Source organism: Caretta caretta, chromosome 7 (genome assembly GCF_965140235.1).
Source record: "Caretta caretta isolate rCarCar2 chromosome 7, rCarCar1.hap1, whole genome shotgun sequence".
Taxonomy (NCBI): Eukaryota; Metazoa; Chordata; order Testudines; family Cheloniidae; genus Caretta; species Caretta caretta.
The window spans coordinates 20891345-20913630 of record NC_134212.1 but is presented as its reverse complement, the minus strand read 5'-3'; the positions used below and the strand labels follow the sequence as shown (position 1 = coordinate 20913630).

General features: G+C 45.7%; 1 long non-coding RNA gene across 3 annotated transcripts in view; it reads left to right on the top strand.

Annotated features, from left to right (window-relative positions):
• The window catches only part of LOC125640687 (uncharacterized), a 34467-nt gene extending 22955 nt beyond the window's left edge, over nt 1–11512 (top strand). For all 3 annotated transcript variants that reach the window (XR_012669199.1, XR_012669197.1, XR_012669196.1), the window contains one exon: nt 10915–11512. This is a non-coding gene — a long non-coding RNA (uncharacterized LOC125640687). The remainder of the gene's footprint in view (nt 1–10914) is intronic.
• Nucleotides 11513–22286: the final 10774 nt, after the last annotated feature.

Sequence of the window (22286 nt, the reverse complement as noted above, 5' to 3'; positions counted from 1 at the left end):
AAGAGATGGCCCTACCCCAGGATAGCCTGGTGGCTAGAGACTAGGCGGGGCTGTGGGGGACCCAAGTTCAAGTCCCCGCTGGGCCTGACTCAGATCAGGGACTTAGAGCTGACCATGGGCCCTAATCACTGGCCTGTTGGCTATTCTGGGGTGGGTTTCTCTCTCTCGGTGACCAGATAGTCTCTCCAAGACCTGCCCAACCAAAGTTTTGTTAAAGAAGTGCTTTGCCTGATTTGGAACAAGGATTTGAATGCGGGTCCTCCCCATGCCAGGTGAGTGCCCTAGTCCCCAGGCCATTGGATATTCTCTTGCTTTCTCTTTTTTTCATGAACATTGTCAAAAAGTCTTGGTTTTATTCCACATTGGAACCAGAATGAATGAATAAATGTTGAAACCTTTATAGGATCGTAGGACTGGAAGGGACCTTGTGAGATCATCTAGTCCAGTGGTTTTCAAAGTTTTTTTCTGGTGACCCAGTTGAAGAAAATTGTTGATGCCCACCAACCCAACGGAGCTGGGGATGGGGGGCTTGGGGTGTCGGAGGGGCTCAGGGCTGGGGCAGAGGGTTGGGGAGCGGGGGTGAGGGCCGAGGGGTGGGGCCAGGAATGAGCGGTTCAGGGTGTGGGAGGGGACTCTGGGCTGGGGCAGGGGGTTGGGGTGCAGGAGGAGGTGAGGGCTCTGGGCTGGGGGTGCAGGCTCTGGGCTGGGGCCAGGAATGAGAGATTTGGGGTGCAGAGGGGGGTCCGGGTTTGGGGGGCCTCAGGGCTGGGGCAGGGGGTTGAGGTGCAGGAGGGGGTCAGGGCTCTGGGCTGGGGATGAGGGGTTTGGGGGCCAGGAAGGGGCTGTGGGTTGGGGGGGCTCAGGGCTGGGGCAGGGGTTTTGGGGCATGGGGTTGGGGTGCAGGCTTACCTCGCATGGCTCCCAGTCGGGTTTCCTGCCTGTCCTGGTACTGAGGACCATGCTGCACCCCAGAAGTGGTCAGCAGCAGGTCCAGCTCCTAGGCAGAGGCACACAAGTGGCTTCACGCGGCTCTCACTCGCAGGCACGCCCCCCCCCAGCTCCCATTGGCTGGGAACTGGCCAATGGGAGTGCAGAGACAGTGTTTGGGGTGGGGGCAGTGCATGGAGCCCCATGGCCTCCCCGCATAGAAGCCAAACCTGCTGCTGGCTGTTTCCAGGGCGCAGCACAGTGTTAGAAGAGTTAGGGACTAGCCTGCCTTAGCCGGGCAGCATCGCTGACGGGACTTTTAACAGCCTGGTCAGCAGTGCTAATCAGAGCAGCTGCAACCCAGTGCCTGATATTCCGTGACCCAGTATTGGGTCGCGACCCACAGTTTGAAAACCACTGATCTAGTCCACTGACTCTCAACCTTTCCAGACTACTGTACCCTTTTCAGGAGTCTGATTTGTCTTGTGTATCTCAAGTTTCACCTCACTTCAAAACTACTTGCTTACAAAATCAGACATAAAAATACAAACATGTCACTGCACACTTTCTGAAAAAATTGTTTACTTTCTCATATTTACCATATAATTATAAAATAAATCAATTGGAATGTAAATGTACTTACATTTCAGTGTATAGTACGTAGAGCAATATAAACAAGTCATTGTCTGTATGAAATTTTAGTTTGTACTGACTTAGCTAGTGCTTTTTATGTAGCCTGTTGTAAAACTAGGCAAATATCTAGATGAGTTGATGTACCCGCAGGGATACATGTACCCACTGTTCCCTCTAAGCTGTGTGCGTATGCGCGCACACAGATCCTAAACCCTGCACACACGGCGAAACACGATGTGCACAAAAATTTGCACAGAAGCACAGCAATTTGCACAGAAGAAATTTTTTGCGCACACAGACGGTCAAAAATTAGAGGGAACATTGCATGTACCCCTGGTTGAGAACCTCTGATCTAGTCCAGTCCCCTGCTCTCATGGAAGGACTAATTATTATCTAGACCATCCCTGACAGGTGTTTGTCTAACCTGCTCTTAAAAATCTCCAGTGATGGAGATTCCACAACCTCCCTGGGCAATTTATTTCCAGTGCTCAACCATCCTGACAAGAAGATTTTCATGAAACAGAACTATTGTTTTCCAGCCAGTCCTAACCATTACCCTCTTCCTTCTCCTATTGTTTGTAATCATTGTTTGTTGCATCTTCATTGTGATAAGTCTGATAAAACCTGCATTTCATCCCTACAATCAGCACTCAGCACCCTGTGTCAAGGTGAATAAAACATCTGACTATATCACCCAGAACATATTTTGTCATGATACAATGGCCTTTGCCTTACTAAGTGCTTATACAGTGCTCAGCACAATGAGACCGTGCTTCTGAGCGGAGTGCTTTGGCTACTATTGTAACATCTGGGAAAATTATGTGTCACTGCCCTCTCTTATTGCTAGTCCTCTAATGGATAACAGCCTACTATTGTTACTGGCTAATAGAGTTACTCCTGTAATTTTAAGTGGCAGAGGTCTGCAATGTGGATCTTATCGTCTTAGGTTAGAATCCTGCTGATGACCCATGCTGATGGTCATTACAACACAAATAATAAGACAGTTACTAACTATAACCCCAAACAAGAACCTCATTGGAATTTGGGAATGTTCAAATACAGATCCAAACTTCACCTCTTGGACCTCTCACTATAATGGATTGAAAAAAACCCTGGATCCAAAATCTTGATCTGCCTCTGAGCTTTGTGGCTTTGGTCCCTTGTGTGCTTCATGTAGTACAAAATATATTAGCAGCTACCAGCTGCAATGGGCCTCAGCAGGAACCTTTCCCCTTACAACTCTCTGAGGAAAAGGCCATTGTATCATGACAAAATATGTTCTGGGTGATATAGTCAGATGTTTTATTCACCTTGACACAGGGGTGCTGAGTGCTGATTGTAGGGAGGAAATGTAGGTTTTATCAGACTTATCACACTGACTAAAGGTTACCCAGCTTTCCAGCCACAGACAAGCCCATTCCATTGTTTCTCCCCTCACGTTATTTGGGGCTACGTTCTATGGGAAGCACAAGTGAATTCTATATTTCTATAGCGTCTCTGAAGAGAGGTGGCAAACTAAGAGCTAGCAAAATCCTCTTGAGGTTCATGGGGAGGAAATGAGAGAAAGCTATCCAGCACTTGCATTTTGTTCATTTAGAAGAGTTGAAATGAGGCGACACAACAGGAAATGAGGAGGAGGGGCAATCTGAATGACAGTTATCATTTCAGTCTGGTCAGTTCTTGCAGTTTTACTATGAGTCTCATGATATTTGGTGTCTTTCTTAAAGCCCCAGCTCCTGGAATCATGTTATTTTGTAAGAATCTCATCTTTCATTTAAGAAAAGTTTCTAACCCTTTGATTGCAGAGAAAAGCTAGAAAACATTACTCCTCAATGGCATCAAACCCAGAAGAACTCACATATTGTTTGTTTTTATTTACAGTTTCATGATTTTTAAACCAATTTCACGAATTTTTGAGGTCTGACTCTAGAATTTTAGCCGCTTGGGGTTGGTTGCACTGTGGTTTAGCCTGCTAATCTCAACTTTTCTTTTGGAGGGCAAGAAGCAACATGGGAAAATGAACTGGTAGATGCTGTATTAAGCCTTTAGAATAGCATTTTAGTAGCTGAGTGTAGAACAAGAAATTACTGAGGAAGAGAGGCTTTGAAGAAACAGAGAGAACAAAGACTGCGCAGAGAGAGGGAGAACACATGTCAGAGTAGGGGAGAGAAGGAGAGAGACCAGAAGTGGGTGGAAATCAGAGTTGTAAAGATGAGAACATAAAGATGAGAGATACTGCCTGACACCTCTGCATTGTTAGTGGAGCTGTTGCAGCCATGCTGCTTTAGCGAAGGTTTATAATAAGTGGGGCTTGGCACTATTTTCGGAGGGTCAGTATTTTAACTATTGGTGCTTGTCATAAATGACACAGTCTCTTGCCATGCCTGGGACCTTCGATGCACTAAAAATGTGTAAATTGCCTCTGACATTTATACAGCAGCAACAACAAAAATGTCACCTATGTAGTGTTATTATAATGGGAAAGCTATTTTAATGCAAGTCTGCGGGGACCTGCAATGATGCTATATTTGAGTGTGAAATTATATGGGAAAACCATTTCAATGCTAGTCTGTAAAGACAATGGCATTAAAAAGTAAGATTGCACATGGGGAAACTGTTCCCGTGCAATCTGTGGGGACCAATGGCATTAATATATGAGATATAGAGAAATTATTTCAGTGCAAACCTTCCGGGCCAAGTGACAATGGGATTGTAATGTCAGTTTACATGGAAAAATGATTTCAATGCAAGTCCGCAGAGACCTGCAACAATACAATTTGGGTGTGAGATTCCATGGGAAAACCATTTCTCTACCAATGAACTGAGGTTGAATAAGGTCATTAGATAGTGATGAGAAAATTATTTGAGGCAGAGAAGGTTCATACAATAGACATAGAACAGATCCTCAGCTGCACTGAGTTTTCACTCCGCACAGCTCAAGAGAGCCAGCGAGGAGGTTGGCTGTAAGACACCTTTCCAGTTCCCCTAAGGGCTGCTTTAGTTCTAGTGGGTGATTGCAGTGATCTCCTAGAGACTGCTCTGCTGGCTGAGGAACAGACAGAGTGCAATGCATTCTGTCCTGCCTGCCACTCCTACCTTAACTTGCCCCCTTCCCAACCTTCTGCTTGTGTGGAGGAGGTGGGGAATGCATGGCTCTCTCCAGGAAGTTCTCAGCTGTTGCTTTATAGCAGTTATTTGGGTGATTTACTCTTTACAGCACAAAGCAACCAGAGCTGGGTTGAGGATTAAGTGCATAATTAGGGGAATTACTTTTTTTTATGCAATTTCCCTGGGTATGATAAGAGATGACCCAAAATGGAACTTTGGGTCCATCCTCACCCCCACACCTTGTGGAGATTTATATCCAGGCTTCATGATTTAAGGATATTGCTCCAGTGGGCCAAACCATAACCCTGGATTCAAACATATCCAATCTCTGGGAAAGTTTGGCCTCAGATCTAATAATCCTGGCTAAGTACTAACTCTGAAATGGGCCCAAACAAACACAAGTCCCTAGGGTAGCTGAGATTTGGATTCAGATCTGGATTTCAGAACCCACAATTCAGTTATTCAATTATATGATCTTGAAATAAGCTCTAGACTATTTATTTTAATAATTCATAACCAATGTCTTCTCTAATGTGACCTATAAGAGGCTAGTAAAGTCTGTGGATGCATCTAGTACCTGTTTTGTTAGTACAAAGATGGCAATTATCAGTGGCATTATAGTTTAAAGCAGTGGCTTTTCAACTGTGGTCTGTGGACCCCTGGGAGCCCTCAGACAGTCTAATATTTCCAAAGGGTTCTGCATCTCCAGTCGAAATTTTTTAGGGGTCTGCAAATGAAAAAAGGTTGAAAACCACTGATTTAAAGCATTATTGGCTTATTTACTACCATAGTTCAATTAAAGTACCACCACCCCACCTAAACTGATAGCACATCGTAATCCTGCTTTGCTCAGCACATCACTCATAGCCCCTGCAAGACTGAAGCTTGCTAAGAAATCTGTTCACAGAGATCCATTCGTCTGCCCTAATCAACACTGTCTCCCCCCATTGCAGAGATGGGCCTGAGCTGCAAAACCTACTTCTCAGCTGTTTTACAAAGTTACACAGTAACTTTGTGACTAAAAGTAACTCATTTTAGTCACAAAGTTACTACCTTCCAGGCAAATCTGATGTGCTCTCCTATTTATTGCTGAGTATTTACATCAAAAATAAGACTCACTGTGCTGATGTTGTAGAAGGAACTCTTTACTGAAGAGGAAGGAATCCCACAGCATTTTATGATTCCTGCATGAATAATTCTTTTTTGTCCCTCATTTTGGGACTTTGTTGTATATTGTCCCACATTGCAGCATGCCACTCCACCTACGATGGCCAGAAAGTTCAGAGCCAGGTTCAAATTTCAGGGATGTTCAGATCCCAGGGTCTATCTCTGCTTTCCAGTAGCTATTGATATTAAATCTGGGGACAGCAGTGTCAGCTAGTTTGCGTCTTGCTATAAAGAATAGCAGCAACAGGAAATGTCATGAGGCCAGTAGTCATGTCAACTGATTGCATTTTTTCTAGAGATTAAAACAAATTCCAATCTCTCTGCTTTACATTTCATCTGATTGATTTAAGACATGGCAGTATTCTCTTTCTGGCTTCAGGATCAGTGTGGAAATAGATTGGCAATGGAAACTGATGAACACTGGCAATAGGAGTCCAGATTCTGATCTCAATTGTGTCTGAAGTTGGATTGATGCAGACTTGTTAGCTGTCCACATACCCAAATTTATTAAAGTCCTATTTCAGTGGGATTTTAAATTATTGTTTAAAAAAGTCATCTGCATATCATCATACTTGATTCTTTTGAGGGAATGAGCGTCCTGAGGCCTAATATCTAACAAATGTCCCCTCTATGCTGCAGAACCCTCCCCCACTCTTGTATGGGGCAGCAAACAGCTGGGGGGAATCATATCACAGGGTTCCACCAGAACCATTCTGGCAAGGAAACTAGGGGCAACCAGTGGGGACTAAGAGGCACCATAGAAGAAGCACCACTAAGAGGCCCCTTATTATGGATAGTCTTGGTCTTGGCCGGATTCCCCAAGATCTTGGAGATTGAACACATTCTGGGGGCTGATGCCCTTGCTTCTTACCTTGTGGGAGAGGGAGCAAACCTGCTGTCCCCAAGGAAGACATTGGAAGAAACTGTATGCGGGGAACTGCAAAGAGTCCTTTCCACGAGATCTGAGCCGTTGGGCCTTATTTTCATTTCCACCAAGACCAAATCTACACACAGAAATTGCACTGATTTAATGAACTCATTTCTCTAAGTTGATTTAATTATATTGATGCAACACCCTTTTGTGGACTTGCTTAAATAGGTTTCAGAGAGCCCTGCATTGACTTAGAGAATTAAACTAACAAACAAGTCACAGCTAATGATGACTAAGCAAAGGCTTGTTGAATGAGTAACTTCCTGACATAAGGCTCTGTTACTCTGTACCACAGCCAGGGATATAATCCAGATCTACCAGCTGCCATGCCTTCACTATAAATCCACCCATTTGTTGAAGCCAATGGAGTTACTCCAGATTTACACAGCAGTGATTGAGAGCAGAATTTGGCACCTTCCCTTTAGAATTTACTGATTCATTGGTGTTTGATTTCTCAACCTTTACAGAGCATTAATATTAATATTTTACTCAAATTAAATAATTTAATTAAATAAAATAAATATTAATCTTTTAATTAAATCTTGATTTATTACCTAGTTAGTCCATTATTTTGCAAGTTGGAAACAGTATATAAAACCTTCTATTATTGCTGAAAAGAGCAAAAGAAGTGTGGGATCTATTATACTTGTTAGCCTATTAGGAGAGAACAAGACAAAATCAGCTTAAACTGTAGCAAGGTAATATGGGTTAAATGTTAAACCTTTCTGTTAGGACAATTAGACTATGGAGCAAGCTGCCAAGGGTGATTGTGGAATCTGTGTAATTGGAGATCAAAGATAGACGAGACACCTATATGGTAGAGAGGACTGTGGAATAAAGAAATCACTCCTGCTGTGCATGAAGCAGGGGTATAGACTAGATGACCCGCTTTGTTGTTATTATTTATTTGTATTACTGTGGCATCTAGAACTCCGAGTCATAGACCAGATGCTATACAAACACAGTACAAAAACCAGACATTCTTTTCAACCCAAATTATTCTATATCCATTCCTATTTAAAATAAAATATCTTTGGGTTTCATAAAAAAGGAATTGCTGCCAACTTTCCCTCAAAATGCATGAATCTGATAGGTTTTCAGGATGCTGAATGGTTTATCCTTTGGTGCTAATGCACCACCATACAGTCTCCAGCAGTGTTTCTCAACCTTTTTGATACCAGAGACAGACTTGTTGCTGCCCTAAAGCATGTCAGGAAAATCTCAGGAACTAGTGCCGGTCCACAGACTGGTTGTTGAGAAACACTGGTCTACAGCACACACACAAACCCTGCAGTCCTTTGTGCTTTTCAGACTTGGATTCCTTCTAATTTTCCAACTATGCGGCAAAGAATTTGGCCAGATGATCTGAGACTAATCAGAATGGTCTCTTCAGATTAGGCTTCTGATATTTACTGAATACCCCCACACTGGCCATCACACAGAAGTCAGACAGGCCCAATCTTTCTTTTAAAAAATGTATCTTTTTTCAAAGATAGTACTGTGACAGAGCTTTAGGCTAATTGACGAGTGAAAATGTGTCCACAGCTATGGACAAAACATCACACAGGCAATTTTCAGTGCAAAAGAAACAAAATTCTGCATCCATCAGACACTGCTGCCTCTCACGAGGCTATGTTCATGGAGAACATACCAAACCACCATCTTGGCTGGGGTTTGTTTGTAGGAGAAAGTCTTCAGAGTTTTTTTTTTTTTTGGCAAGATAATATAACAAGCTAGACCCAAAAGCACACAATGCTTGAACATCATGCTGAGCTTCCACAAAGTAAAATTAATGCCACCTTCTTAAAGCCATGCACATCTTCTCTAACTCCCTTCATGACAGCTGATTGGCACCAATATCCCATCTACAGTTTACAATACCATTTTATAAACCTGACAAGGGTCACAGCTCCAGTGTGTCAACTCATGAGGTATCTGATCTTTGCTGTCCTGAGGGTCTCCTGACTGGTCCCAGACCCCTCACACTGGCAAGTTACAAATTCTCCAACTTCGTCTATGCAGGGTCTCATGGAAAATGACATTTTGGGGGGATCATCTGGTGATAGTTTCAACATGAGAAGAGCATTGATGGGTTCTTTTAGAGGGTAAACAAGGTTACATTCAAGGCAGTGGTTTCCTGTCTTGTTTTGATTAGATCTTCTTTTGATTAGCAAAGGCCAGCCCCCAGAGTCGCTTTATGCCATGCCTGGCAGTTGCTACCATTTCTGTTCTGAGTCTCCCTCCCATCCTTGTGTATATGCTCTTTGAGTCCCTTCTTGTCTCATTTTTTCTTTTCCTATGTATTTTTATCTACTTTTTTCTTCTTCTTTGTCTTTACCCTTGTTCTTTGATGACCCTCTCCCTGTTCCTTTACTCATCATAAAGCTATGTGCTGCTTGGCTTGGGGAAGGTCATCCAGTGGCTGCTGCATGGGGCCGGATTGAGTGAACTCTCCTGGCTGATGTGATTACAGTGGGAGCAGAGACTCTTGAGCCCCCATGGTATTCCCTGACCATGCAGCTCTGTACCTTTGAACAGCTCCTGCTGCCAACTGCAGTGCTCATGGGAGCAGGGAGGATGGTAGGTAGCTTTCAAGGAATCCAGTACAGCTTAACTCACAGGAGTATGTTTACCCTAAGGGCTAGGAAGGATCTAGGGTCATGCAGCTGTCTCTCTACCCCATTTATGCCCCATGTGATATCACCTCCTCCAGTAAGCTGACCAGATAGCAAGTGTGGAAAATTGGGACACTTATTTTTTCCGGGGGATGGGGGGGGGTGACATTGTCTTTTATAGGCAACTAAGCCTCTAATATCGGGACGGTCACAATAATATCAGAACTTCCAGTCACCTTATCCACTACCAAACACAGACAAAGTCCCTCTTTGTGGGACAACAAAAGGGATGGGGGAGAGTGAAGGGAATTGCCTGGGAGGCAGGGAGCTCCAAGTTCAGCATCTGAGACTGAGAAGCTCTATTGTTGCTTCTGCATGTGATGTTGTCCAGTTATTAGAGCCAAGGACTGGCCGTCAGGAGTGCTGGGTTCTATTCTCTGCTCTGCCAATGACTCATGAGCCCTTAGCTTGAATCACTTCACCTCTATGTGCCTTCATTTCCCCTTCTCTAAAAACAAAGATATTAATAATGAATTCCATGATTGTGAAGCATTTTGATGGCATTGGATGAAAGGTGCAATATTAGCATAAAGTGTTCTGATCATTATTATCCACTCAGTGAACACATTCAGGAGAGGCCTAAAAATGTTTACTTAAACCAGCAACACTTCGCCTGATTATTTAATCAGCCACGAATAAACCCACTTGACGCTAGAACAAAAATACTTGGGCCTGGTGCCCGAGTCATTAAAGGTCACAGCAAGGACAGATGGAGCCTCTCTCTCCAGCAGGGTCAAAGCTAGCATATAAGCTGATTAATCCCTCTGACAGCCAGGTGGCAGACCTACATAAGAAACCCAGATGCTGGCACATCACAGCTTTTCGAAACCCTAAAAGACAGGTCAAATTGTCATAGGCAGTAGGGAAGGGTCTATAAGCTAGTCCAGAAATAGCTCAACCACTGGACGATACAGGGGGCTGCATTCAGATGAGTCTGTAGGTTCAAAGTACGTTCCCTAGCTCTTTCATAATCTGAACAATCTTGTAAGAGAGAGACCTTCCCATAGACCCATAGATATCTGCACCCAAACACACTGGCTCCCCCCGGTTGGGTTCATCCTGTGACCCCCAGGCCAGGCGGTGAGGATGACTGATGGTTTGAGAACCACTGGGCTAAATTATGCCATATAAGAGGCAGAGCTGGGCTGGTCGGGAGTTGGAGTTTGCTATCGGAGCAGCAGTACCTATGCGAAGCCTTCTAGGTGCTGGGGAAAGTGAAGTAATTCTTACCACACTTAGCCCTGGTCTACACTAGGACTTTAGGTCGAATTTAGCAGCATTAAATCGATGTAAACCTGCACCCGTCCACATGATGAAGCCCTTTATTTCGACTTAAAGGGCTCTTAAAATCGATTTCCTTACTCCACCCCTGACAAGTGGATTAGCGCTTAAATCGGCCTTGCCGGCTCGAATTTGGGGTACTGTGGACACAATTCGACGGTAACTTTTGAATCTCATTTCCTGTTTGGCCAGCGTGGCAAGCTGCAGGTGACCATGCAGAGCTCATCAGCAGAGGTGACCATGATGGAGTCCCAGAATCGCAAAAGAGCTCCAGCATGGACCGAACGGGAGGTACGGGATCTGATCGCTGTTTGGGGAGAGGAATCCTTGCTATCAGAACTCCGTTCCAGTTTTCGAAATGCCAAAGCCTTTGTCAAAATCTCCCAGGGCATGAAGGACAGAGGCCATAACAGGGACCCGAAGCAGTGCCGCGTGAAACTGAAGGAGCTGACGCAAGCCTACCAGAAAACCAGAGAGGCGAACGGCCGCACCGGGTCAGAGCCCCAAACATGCCGCTTCTATGATGAGCTGCATGCCATTTTAGGGGGTTCAGCCACCACTACCCCAGCCGTGTTGTTTGACTCCTTCAATGGAGATGGAGGCAATATGGAAGCAGGTTTTGGGGACGAAGAAGATGATGATGAGGAGGAGGTTGTAGGTAGCTCACAGCAAGCAAGCGGAGAAACCGGTTTTCCCGATAGCCAGGAACTGTTTCTCACCCTGGACCTGGAGCCAGTACCCCCCGAACCCACCCAAGGCTGCCTCCTGGACCCAGCAGGCGGAGAAGGGACCTCTGGTGAGTGTACCTTTTAAAATACTATACATGGTTTAAAAGCAAGCATGTGAAAGGATTACTTTGCCCTGGCATTCGTGGTTCTCCTGGATGTACTCCCAAAGCTTTTGCAAAAGGTTTCTGGGGAGGGCAGCCTTATTGCATCCTTCATGGTAGGACGCTTTACCAGTCCAGGCCAGTAACACGTACTCGGGAATCATTGTAGAACAAAGCATTGCAGTGTATGTTTGCTGGCATTCAAACAACATCCGTTTTTTATCTCTCTGTGTTATCCTCAGGAGAGTGAGATATAATTCATGGTCACCTGGTTGAAATAGAGTGCTTTTCTTCAGGGGACACTCAGAGGAGCCCATTCCTGCTGGGCTGTTTGCCTGTGGCTAAACAGAAATGTTCCCCGCTGTTAGCCACGGGGAGAGGGGAGGGTTGAGGGGGTAGCAACGCGGTGGGGGGAGGCAAAATGCGACCTTGTAACGAAAGCACATGTGCTATGTATGTAATGTTAACAGCAAGGTTTACCCTGAAAGAGTGTAGCCACTGTTTTATAAAATGTGTCTTTTTAAATACCGCTGTCCCTTTTTTTTTCTCCACCAGCTGCATGTGTTTCAATGATCACAGGATCTTCTCCTTCCCAGAGGCTAGTGAAGCTTAGAAAGAAAAAAAAACGCACTCGCGATGAAATGTTCTCCGAGCTCATGCTGTCCTCCCACACTGACAGAGCACAGACGAATGCGTGGAGGCAAATAATGTCAGAGTGCAGGAAAGCACAAAATGACCGGGAGGAGAGGTGGCGGGCTGAAGAGAGTAAGTGGCGGGCTGAAGAGAGTAAGTGGCAGGCTGAAGAGAGGGCTGAAGCTCAAATGTGGCGGCAGCGTGATGAGAGGAGGCAGGATTCAATGCTGAGGCTGCTGGAGGACCAAACCAGTATGCTCCAGTGTATGGTTGAGCTGCAGCAAAGGAAGCTGGAGCACAGACTGCCACTGCAGCCCCTCTGTAACCAACCACCCTCCTCCCCAAGTTCCATAGCCTCCACACCCAGACGCCCAAGAACGCGGTGGGGGGGGCTCCGGCCCACCAGCCACTCCACCACAGAGGATTGCCCAAAAAAAAGAAGGCTGTCATTCAATAAATTTTAAAGTTGTAAACTTTTAAAGTGCTGTGCTTAAAGTGCTGTGTGGCATTTTCCTTCCCTCCTCCACCACCCCTCCTGGGCTACCTTGGTAGTCATCCCCCTATTTGTGTGATGAATGAATAAAGAATGCATGAATGTGAAGCAACAATGACTTTATTGCCTCCGCAAGCGGTGATTGAAGGGAGGAGGGCCGGGTGGTTAGCTTACAGGGAAGTAGAGTGAACCAAGGGGCGGGGGGTTTCATCAAGGAGAAACAAACAGAACTTTCACACCGTAGCCTGGCCAGTCATGAAACTGGTTTTCAAAGCTTCTCTGATGCGCACCGTGACCTCCTGTGCTCTTCTAACAGCCCTGGTGTCTGGCTGCGCGTAACCAGCAGCCAGGCGATTTGCCTCAACCTCCCACCCCGCCATAAACGTCTCCCCCTTACTCTCACAGATATTGTGGAGCACACAGCAAGCAGTAATAACAGTGGGAATATTGGTTTCGCTGAGGTCTAAGCGAGTCAGTAAACTGCGCCAGCGCGCCTTTAAACGTCCAAATGCACATTCTACCACCATTCTGCACTTGCTCAGCCTGTAGTTGAACAGCTCCTGACCACTGTCCAGGCTGCCTGTGTACGGCTTCATGAGCCATGGCATTAAGGGGTAGGCTGGGTCCCCAAGGATACATATAGGCATTTCAAGATCCCCAACAGTTATTTTCTGGTCTGGGAATAAAGTCCCTTCCTGCAGCTTTTGAAACAGACCAGAGTTCCTGAAGATGCGAGCGTCATGTACCTTTCCCGGCCATCCCACGTTGATGTTGGTGAAACGTCCCTTGTGATCCACCAGAGCTTGCAGCACTATCGAAAAGTACCCTTTGCGGTTTATGTACTCGGCAGCTTGGTGCTCCGGTGCCAAGATAGGGATATGGGTTCCGTCTATGGCCCCACCACAGTTAGGGAATCCCATTGCAGCAAAGCCATCCACTATGACCTGCACATTTCCCAGGGTCACTAACCTTGATATCAGCAGATCTTTGATTGCGTGGGCTACTTGCATCACAGCTGCCCCAACAGTAGATTTGCCCACTCCAAATTGATTCCCAACTGACTGGTAGCTGTCTGGCGTTGCAAGCTTCCACAGGGCTATCGCCACTCGCTTCTCAACTGTGAGGGCTGCTCTCATCTTGGTATTCATGCGCCTCAGGGCAGGGGAAAGCAAGTCACAAAGTTCCATGAAAGTGCCCTTATGCATGCGAAAGTTTCGCAGCCACTGGGAATCGTCCCAGACCTGCAACACTATGCGGTCCCACCAGTCTGTGCTTGTTTCCCGAGCCCAGAATCGGCGTTCCACAGCATGAACCTGCCCCATTAGCACCATGATGCATGCATTGGCAGGGCCCATGCTTTCAGAGAAATCTGTGTCCATGTCCTGATCACTCACGTGACCGCGCTGACGTCGCCTCCTCGCCTGGTATTGCTTTGCCCGGTTCTGGTGCTGCATATACGCTGGATAATGCGTGTGGTGTTTAATGTGCTCCTAATTGCCAAAGTGAGCTGAGCGGCCTCCATGCTTGCCTTGGTATGGCGTCCGCACAGAAAAAAGGCGCGGAACGATTGTCTGCCGTTGCTCTGACGGAGGGAGGGGCGACTGACGACACGGCTTACAGGGTTGGCTTCAGGGAGCTAAAATCAACAAAGGGGGTGTCTTTACATCAAGGAGTATTTCAGGCAGGACTTCACGGAGGGTTCCAATAAGAAATGGTGCACCTAAGTTATTGTTCTTATTGGAACAAGGAGGTTAGCCTGGCCTCTGATTGATGCATGGCTAGATTTACCTCGCTGCACCTTCTCTGTGAGTGACTGCAGTGTGACCTAGAAGAATGAGTCCCCTAGACGGGGGCAGGGGGGAAGCAAATGAATACAGAACAAATCTGGTCTATTTCTTGTTTTGATCCACTCCATCTATCTTTTACATCGTTGGCTGGCAGCAGACGGTGCAGAAGGACTGCATACCATCCACATCTCATGGCTGCTCGGCAGAAGATGGTACAGTACAACTGCTAGCAATCCATATCGCCTGCCTGCTCACCATAAGACGGTTCAATAGGACTGACTGCAGGACTAAAGAGAATGACCTGGTCAAGTCACTCCAAATTTAGTCCCTGCGCCCATGTCTGTCCAGGCGCTCCCAGCCGACGTGGCCAGGAGCACCTCGGACATGACGATTACGGCTACCAGTCGTACTGTACTGTCTGCTGCCACAAGGCAAGGGGTTGCTGCTACTGTGTAGCAATGCTGTACCGCGTCTGCCAGCACCCAGGAGACATAGGGTGACGGTTACCTGAGCGGGCTCCATGCTTGCCATGGTATGGTGTCTGCACAGGTAACTCAGGAAAAAAGGCGTGAAACGATTGTCTGCTGCTGCTTTCACGGAAGGAGGGAGGGAACGGGGGCCTGACGATATGTACCCAGAACCACCCGCGACAATGTTTTAGCCCCATCAGGCATTGGGATCTCAACCCAGAATTCCAATGGGCAGCGGAGACTGCTGGAACTGTGGGATAGCCACCCACAATGCAATGCTCTGGAAGTCGACTCTAGCCTCGGTACTGTGGAAGCGCTCCGCCGAGTTAATGCACTTAATGCACTTAGAGCATTTTCTGTGGGGACACACACACTCGAATATATAAAACCGATTTCTAAAAAAACCGACTTCTATAAATTCGACCTTATTCCGTAGTGTAGACATACCCTTACAGTGCTGGTCAGTGCTCAGGGTGCTGGGGTCTAGCTATGCCCAGCCACATGCAGACACTCCCCCTTGGGTTTGGTCAGCTCTAGCTGTCCTTCCACTCTCCTCATTTACTGGAGCTCTGGGGGCTAAATTATAGCTGCCTTATGTGTACACTGATGGGGAAGGGTGCCTGTGTGTCCTGTCATCCATCCCCCTCCTCCCCCGCTCGAGCCCATCAACACATTTACTCTTATAGCACCAAAGATGGTTCGCTGGGTGAAGCAGCTCCATTAGCTTTCTTTCTTGGGTGGATTCTCTGGCCTGCCTTACATGCACAGAAGGTGGGTCGTAGGCTCAGCAAATTCCAGGCAGCAATTTAATTGCACAAGCTCTGAGAGTTATACTCATTCATGATGACATCTCATGCAGTGGGCAACAGCCCAGAATGTTTGAAGGTTTGAAGGCCAAATTTGAGGATAGGGTGGAGAGATGCCGCCGCTGCTCCGTAGACCCATGCCAGGTTCAGCCTGAACTCCCTGTCTTGAGCTAGTAACCTTCTGTTTCCTGGCTTTCTCTGAAGGGAAAGGTCTGCCTTTCCAATCCTTGCATACCAGTCCAGCTGCTCCCAGCAGGAGCTTGTTACAGACCGATACACTGTCAAAAGGTTCTCTCAGGCAGATTAAATTGTCTGTTTGGAGCAAAAGAAAAAAAGAAATGAGAACTTGCAAGCACAGAAGAACTGCAGTCAGGAATCACAAAGTGCAATTAGCATTTGGAATGAGTATTCTTCCTTCCCCTCCTGCGGCTGCAAGAGACCTACAGTACGTTCCCAGTGGGCGCCCAGCCTGCAGCCCTGATTCATATAAAAGTGGCCCCACTTGGGTGAATTAAGCCTGTAGGAACAGTCCCTAAATGCATGTAGAGAAAAGACAGCTACTGTAAGCTTCACAAAACAAGCTGAATGAGCTGTGAGCCCTGGGAATTCTAAATTATTCAGTGAAGGTGCTAATGAAGTGTATGTGTGTGTACGTATGTGCGTGGGCATATGAGTGTTATGTGAATGTATGTGCATGTAGGGGGTGCAGATTGTTGATCCAATCATGCACACCACAAATCCCCTTTGAAGTGAATGGGAGTTTCATGGTTCACAAGGAATGTAGGATCTGGCCGTTGCTGAGATCCATGAGGGAGTCACAGGAGATTGGCATTTTCATGGAGATGTACAGCATCTGCAGGAATTGTGTAACCTGCAAAGTCTCATGGAAAATGACACTCTGAAAGTGATGCAACTTTTGAGCCTAAATTCTCTAGCACAGACTTCAGAATACTGGGCATAAATATACCCTTAGAAACACGGGTGTAACTCAGGAGCCCAGTTCTACCCTCAGATACAAAGGTGCAGCTTTCATTGGTTTCAATAAGGATTACAACCAGGTATCTGACGACAAAATTAGGTCCCTTATGTTGGACATTTGTCAGCATTAATACTAGAGTGTTCCTGCAGGACAATTACTATTAGTCTGCACTCTGTGTTTACGGCTTTTGATTTAAATTCACAACCTCACAGGGAGATCTGTGTTCTTGTGGGATCCTGTACCTTCAGGCAGGACACAAATGACTGCTTCTGTAAATGTGCTTCTGTTTGAGTGTACCTGTGTGGATGGTGCCTATATAGGTCTAGGGAAAAGGCTGTCATCCCCTTTGATGAGCAGAATGAGGATGGGGTAGGGATGAAAGGAAATGGAGTTGGATATTAACCCACTTATGGCCACCAGAGGTGGGTTTTGCCCTGTGCATTGAACACCAGTGTTGGACTGATTAATCGCATGATTTCCTCCTTACTCTGGTTGAGAAATAACACATACCAAGCAATGCAGAAGGAAAAGTTGCAAGTGAGCTTTTTTTTCGCTATGCACTAATTCTCTTCTCCATTCCCCTTGCAGTGAACTCCAACTATATTGAGTGTTTTCTGTGTTATCTACTGTATGTGCTGGGAGACTGGAAGCAAAACAAACATTTTGTGTCAAGGGCTAAGGAGGCTAGGAGTATTTTCTATTCCAGCAAAGAATCCTGTGATTTAATCAAGCCCAGAACAGGACCTTGCAACACTGTGCAGCAAAATATTCACATTATGCACAGACTTTTCAGGCATGTGAGGAAAAGGAGAGTAACTTCCCTTCCTCCCCCTCATCCTCCTGCCCCCAGATTCAGTGAGTTATGGGTAATTAATGGGTAATCAATATTAACAACAAGGGGTAAGGAATGCAAGTCAAAATAGGGACAGAACAGATTAAAGAATATTTAGATAAATTAGATGTATTCAAGTCAGCAGGGCCTGATGAAATTCATCCTAAGGTACTTAATGAACTAGCTGAAGCAATCTTGTAACCATTAGCAATTATCTTCAGGAACTTGTGGAGGCTGAGTGAGGTCCCAGAGGACTGGAGAAGGGCAAACATAATATCTATCTTTAAAAACAGGAACAAAGAGGACCTGGGAAATTATAGACCAGTCACCCTAACTTTAATACCTGGAAAGATGCTGGAACAAATTAAACAATCAGTTTGTAAGCATCTGGAGGATAACAGGGTTATAATGAATAGGCAGTGTGGATTTGTCAAGAATAATTCATGCCAAACCAACCTAATTTCCTTCTTTGACATGGTTACTGGCATAGTGGATAAGGGGAAAGCTGCAGATGTGATATATCTTGATTTTTAAGGCTTTTAACATAGTCCTACATAACGGTGTCATAAACAAACTAGGAAAATGTGGTCTAGATAGAATTACTATAAGGTGCATGCAAAACTGGTTGAAAGAGAGTAGTTATCAATGGTTCACTGTCGAACTGAGAGGAGGTATCTAGTGACGTACCGGAGTCTGGCACTATTCAATATTTTCATTTATGCCTTGGATAATGGAGTGGAGAGAATGCTTATAAAATTTTCAGATGACACTCTTACATTTTGGGGTGCTAGCCAAACCAGTGAGGGGTTTTGTCACTGCCTGCCCTGCAACCTTGGGTGCTTTGCAATGCTTTGCTTTGGTAGCTCCCAACCAGCCTACCAGCATGCAGGTCACATCCTGAGTGTCTGTGTGCTGTGCAGCCAGCCCTGGTTTAGCAGCTCTGACCCCAGGAGCCCCTCTCTGGCTTCTACCAGCCTTGGTTACAACCAGCAGGGTCACCCCAACACACCCCAGTCCCACACTTTCCCCAAACCACGTGCTCTGCAATCTCAAGCTCTTTACTGGACAGTTCAGAGAAACAATATGGTTTGTTTGCTCCTCTAAAGAGACAAAACACATCACAGCTTAATAACTTAACTGGGGGTAAATACACCCTTCCCTTTAAACACAGCACTGAGTTGGTTTAAGGTAAAAATGAAATAAATTTCTTAACAAAATATACATGGAGTTAAGAGAGTTAAAGTGTAAGGAATGGATATAGAAAGAGTTACAAGTAAAATAAAACCAAATATTCATCTAAAAGTCTAAAACTTAATCTAGCAAGATACAGGCTTTGTTCAAGATGGCTTCTCTCCTCAGTCATGCTTCTTCTCAGCTATGGCTATCTTTCCCTCAGCCAGGACCTTCCACAAAAGTACAAGATGCTGGCTTCCCTTGTCTTCTTTGCCTAAGGAGGTTTCTCTCCTATATTCTGTTCCAGAGACTTCAAACTGCCCCCCACCTTGGTTGTAGGAGCCATCTTTCTCAGCTTTCAAGAGCTCTGTTACCTGGTGTCTGTCTCATGATGGATACCAAAGATGGCTTCTGTCCTTGCTTATATGTTCCAAAGTTCAGTGAACTTGTTTCAAAAAGCAGGATCAGCTCATGTTGTTCTTCCCTTCCAGTGGGCTTCCCCATTCCCTGGTAGGATTTCTATGTAAATGGGGCTTCCATTGTTTCTGATTTCACCATGATTAATTTACACAGAAGACAGGTAGATAGCTGTGACCTTCCCTTCTGTCGGGGTAGACTGTACAGCCCAATAGGAATGAGATTCCATAAATCCTTATGCAGTGTACTATATACCTTTCACAATGATTTTAATCACCAGTCTGTCATTAGCTTTCAGAAAAGACCTCACTCTATACACTTTTATAACACAGTAATATTGTATACAATCAGTTGATTCAATTGCTCATCACTTGATATTGAGGTCTCCTGTCTTTATAGACCAGTGAACCTTTGACATGGATTCTTCTGAGGATTACCCCTCAAAGTTAAGTGTATTCAAGCAGGGAGGAAGCATGGATTCTGGTGGTGAAGGAGGCTCCATACTCTTTTCCCCCCACCACTTATGTTTGCTAAAATGCAAATTGTTCTGTTCCCTGCCATCTACACCCCTGCTGTCTCGATGATCCTGTTTACTACTTACCTGTAAATTTGGACCTTCGTTGTCTTTGAGTGACTATCAGGCTGGTCAGAGAATCAAATATACATTCCTTTGTCTGTGGGCTGGTCTACACTAGGAAATTAGGTTGGTATAACTGTCACTCAGGGATGTGAAAAATCCACACCCCGAACGATGCAGTTAAATTAACCTAATCCTGGTGTAGACAGCGCTAGGTTGATAGGAGAATTCTCCCATCAACCTAGCTACTGTTTCTTGGTGAGGTGGATTACTAAGTAGTCCTGGGTTTTTCTTTGCTGTGTAGACATACCCTCAGTGTAGAAAAGCCTTCAGACAAAGCTGCCACTGAAATCAAAGGGAATATGACTGCCCAAAGACCATGTGATTTGGTTTATTGACCTCAGTGATAGCTTTCCCCAGGGAAGGTTTTGGCCTGCAGAAAACAAAGGTCTAGAGGTTAAATACAAAATTATAAAGCAGCGATCCAGAAATAGCATCATGCGTCATAGTCCCCTCTGCTGATCGTGCAGCTACCCACACACCAGATGGACCCTGGGAGTTGAGAGATCAGCTGTTTGTGATGCATGTATTGTGTCCTTCTAAGAGGTTTGGGTTGTCTGGGCTGGCATTCAGTATAACAGTATGGACCGATAGGAGCATCTCTGCCTTCCGCTGTCCATGTTCTGCCAGAAAAAGAATTTGTGAGAATATGTTACACTGGCACTAGGAGTTTTCATATGGTCCAAGACAAGCAGATAGCAACTCCAGGACCTGCTGGAAATGGATGTCATAGAGCACCAAAATACTGAGCATGGGCTGGGGGGCTGAGTTCAGAGTGATTGTGTGTGTGTCTATGGCATGGGTAATGGAACTGGGACCTGGGCTTTGGATGCATATCAGAAGGATTAGTCATGAAGCATGAGGAGTTTATGCTGCCCTGGAAGAGTTTTCTGGTTTTTTGGTCATATCTACCCCCAGAGGCAGAAGCTGCAGGGTAGACGAGGAGCAGACCAGTTGGTATAATGGTGGGGGGCGGGGGGTAAGGGAACAGACCCTGACAATGTAGGATTCTCTGCTCCTTGAAGTCTTTAAACTACGATTTGAGGACTTCAATAGCACAGATATAGGTGTGAGGTTTTTTGCGGGAGTGGTGGGTGAAATTCTGTGGCCTGCATTGTGCAGGAGGTCTGACTAGATGATCATAATGGTCCCTTCTGACCTAAATATCTATGAATCTATGAATGTCAAGCATCTATTTCTTAGGGACACAGTCTGTTGGCAAGAGGACTATGGGAACTTGGATCTGGCTGCACCTTTACTAAAGCTGAATGGTATTGACGGGGCAATGTCATGCCTCTTCAGTTTCATTAGGGTAGAGAATGGGAATTTCCTTTGCTCCTTCTAACTCCCTTAGCAACTGTTGACGGCTTGTCATTTCCCCATCTGCAGCCTCCTCCACTTGTATCATGAATGAAGTAGCAGAAGACAGAGCACCAGTCACACCCACGCAGACACCTAATGCATTTGCCTCCTTATCTGACATCCATGGTCCCAAGAAGTGGGAATCCCAGGGGTTCTTCCCACACTCTGGTCCTGACCCAGACTTATGAGTGATGCTGCCAACTTTGCTAACAACAAATTTCTTTATTTTTTCTCCTTGGCAGTGATTTCCAAATGAGAAGGGGACCGTGGGAATCAAGTGGTTGGCTCAAGGGACTAGGAGTCAGGAGACCTGGATTCTATTTGCAGCTGAGCTATAGACTGTGTGAACCTGGGCAAGATCGGCTATGGCTACACTAGCACTTACGTCGGTAAAACTTTTGTTGGTCCGGGGTGTGAAAAAAACACTGCCCTGACAGACAAAAGTTTTACTGACAAAAGCGCTGGTGTGGACAGCGTTGTGCTGGTAGGAGACGCTCTCCTGCCGACATAGCTACCCCTGCTTGTTAGTTTAATTATCCTGCTGGCATAGAGCAACTACACAGGAGACCTTACAGCAGCACAGCTGCAACTGTGCAGCTGTGCCCCTGTAAGGTCTGTAGTGTAGATGTAGCCTTAACTTCTCCATATCTGCTTCCCCATCTTTGTAAAGTGATTTCAGATCCTTGGTGAAAGGAGACATATACCTCTTGGTGCTCTGTAAGCGCAAGGTAGTCGTATTCATTTGGAGCCAAACTCTGAAGTCCCCACCCCTTTCTTACTCGATCCTTACTTTGGCAAACAAGCCATTAACTTCCTTTTGGAGTTTTGCCAGTCTAAGTACTGAGTAAAGGCTTCAGGGTTGTGCCCAGAGCTACTACTTAACTGTAATGTAGCCCTTTTCATCTTCAAAGCACTATGCAAACATTAACAAATTAATATATTCAGGAGGAGCCTCTGCTTCTGCTCAGCTAAGTTTGTGTTTCAGCTGAGTTGATTTCACCCTATGGATTTAAAACGGCCAAGGTTGTCTGATATGGCTGATACCTAATAGCACATCAGGGTTGGAGGCGGAGGGAATGTTCTGGGAAAGCTACAGTATCAGCTTTGCCTCTCTAAGAAGGTCTCAAGTGATCCTGAGCCCCACCC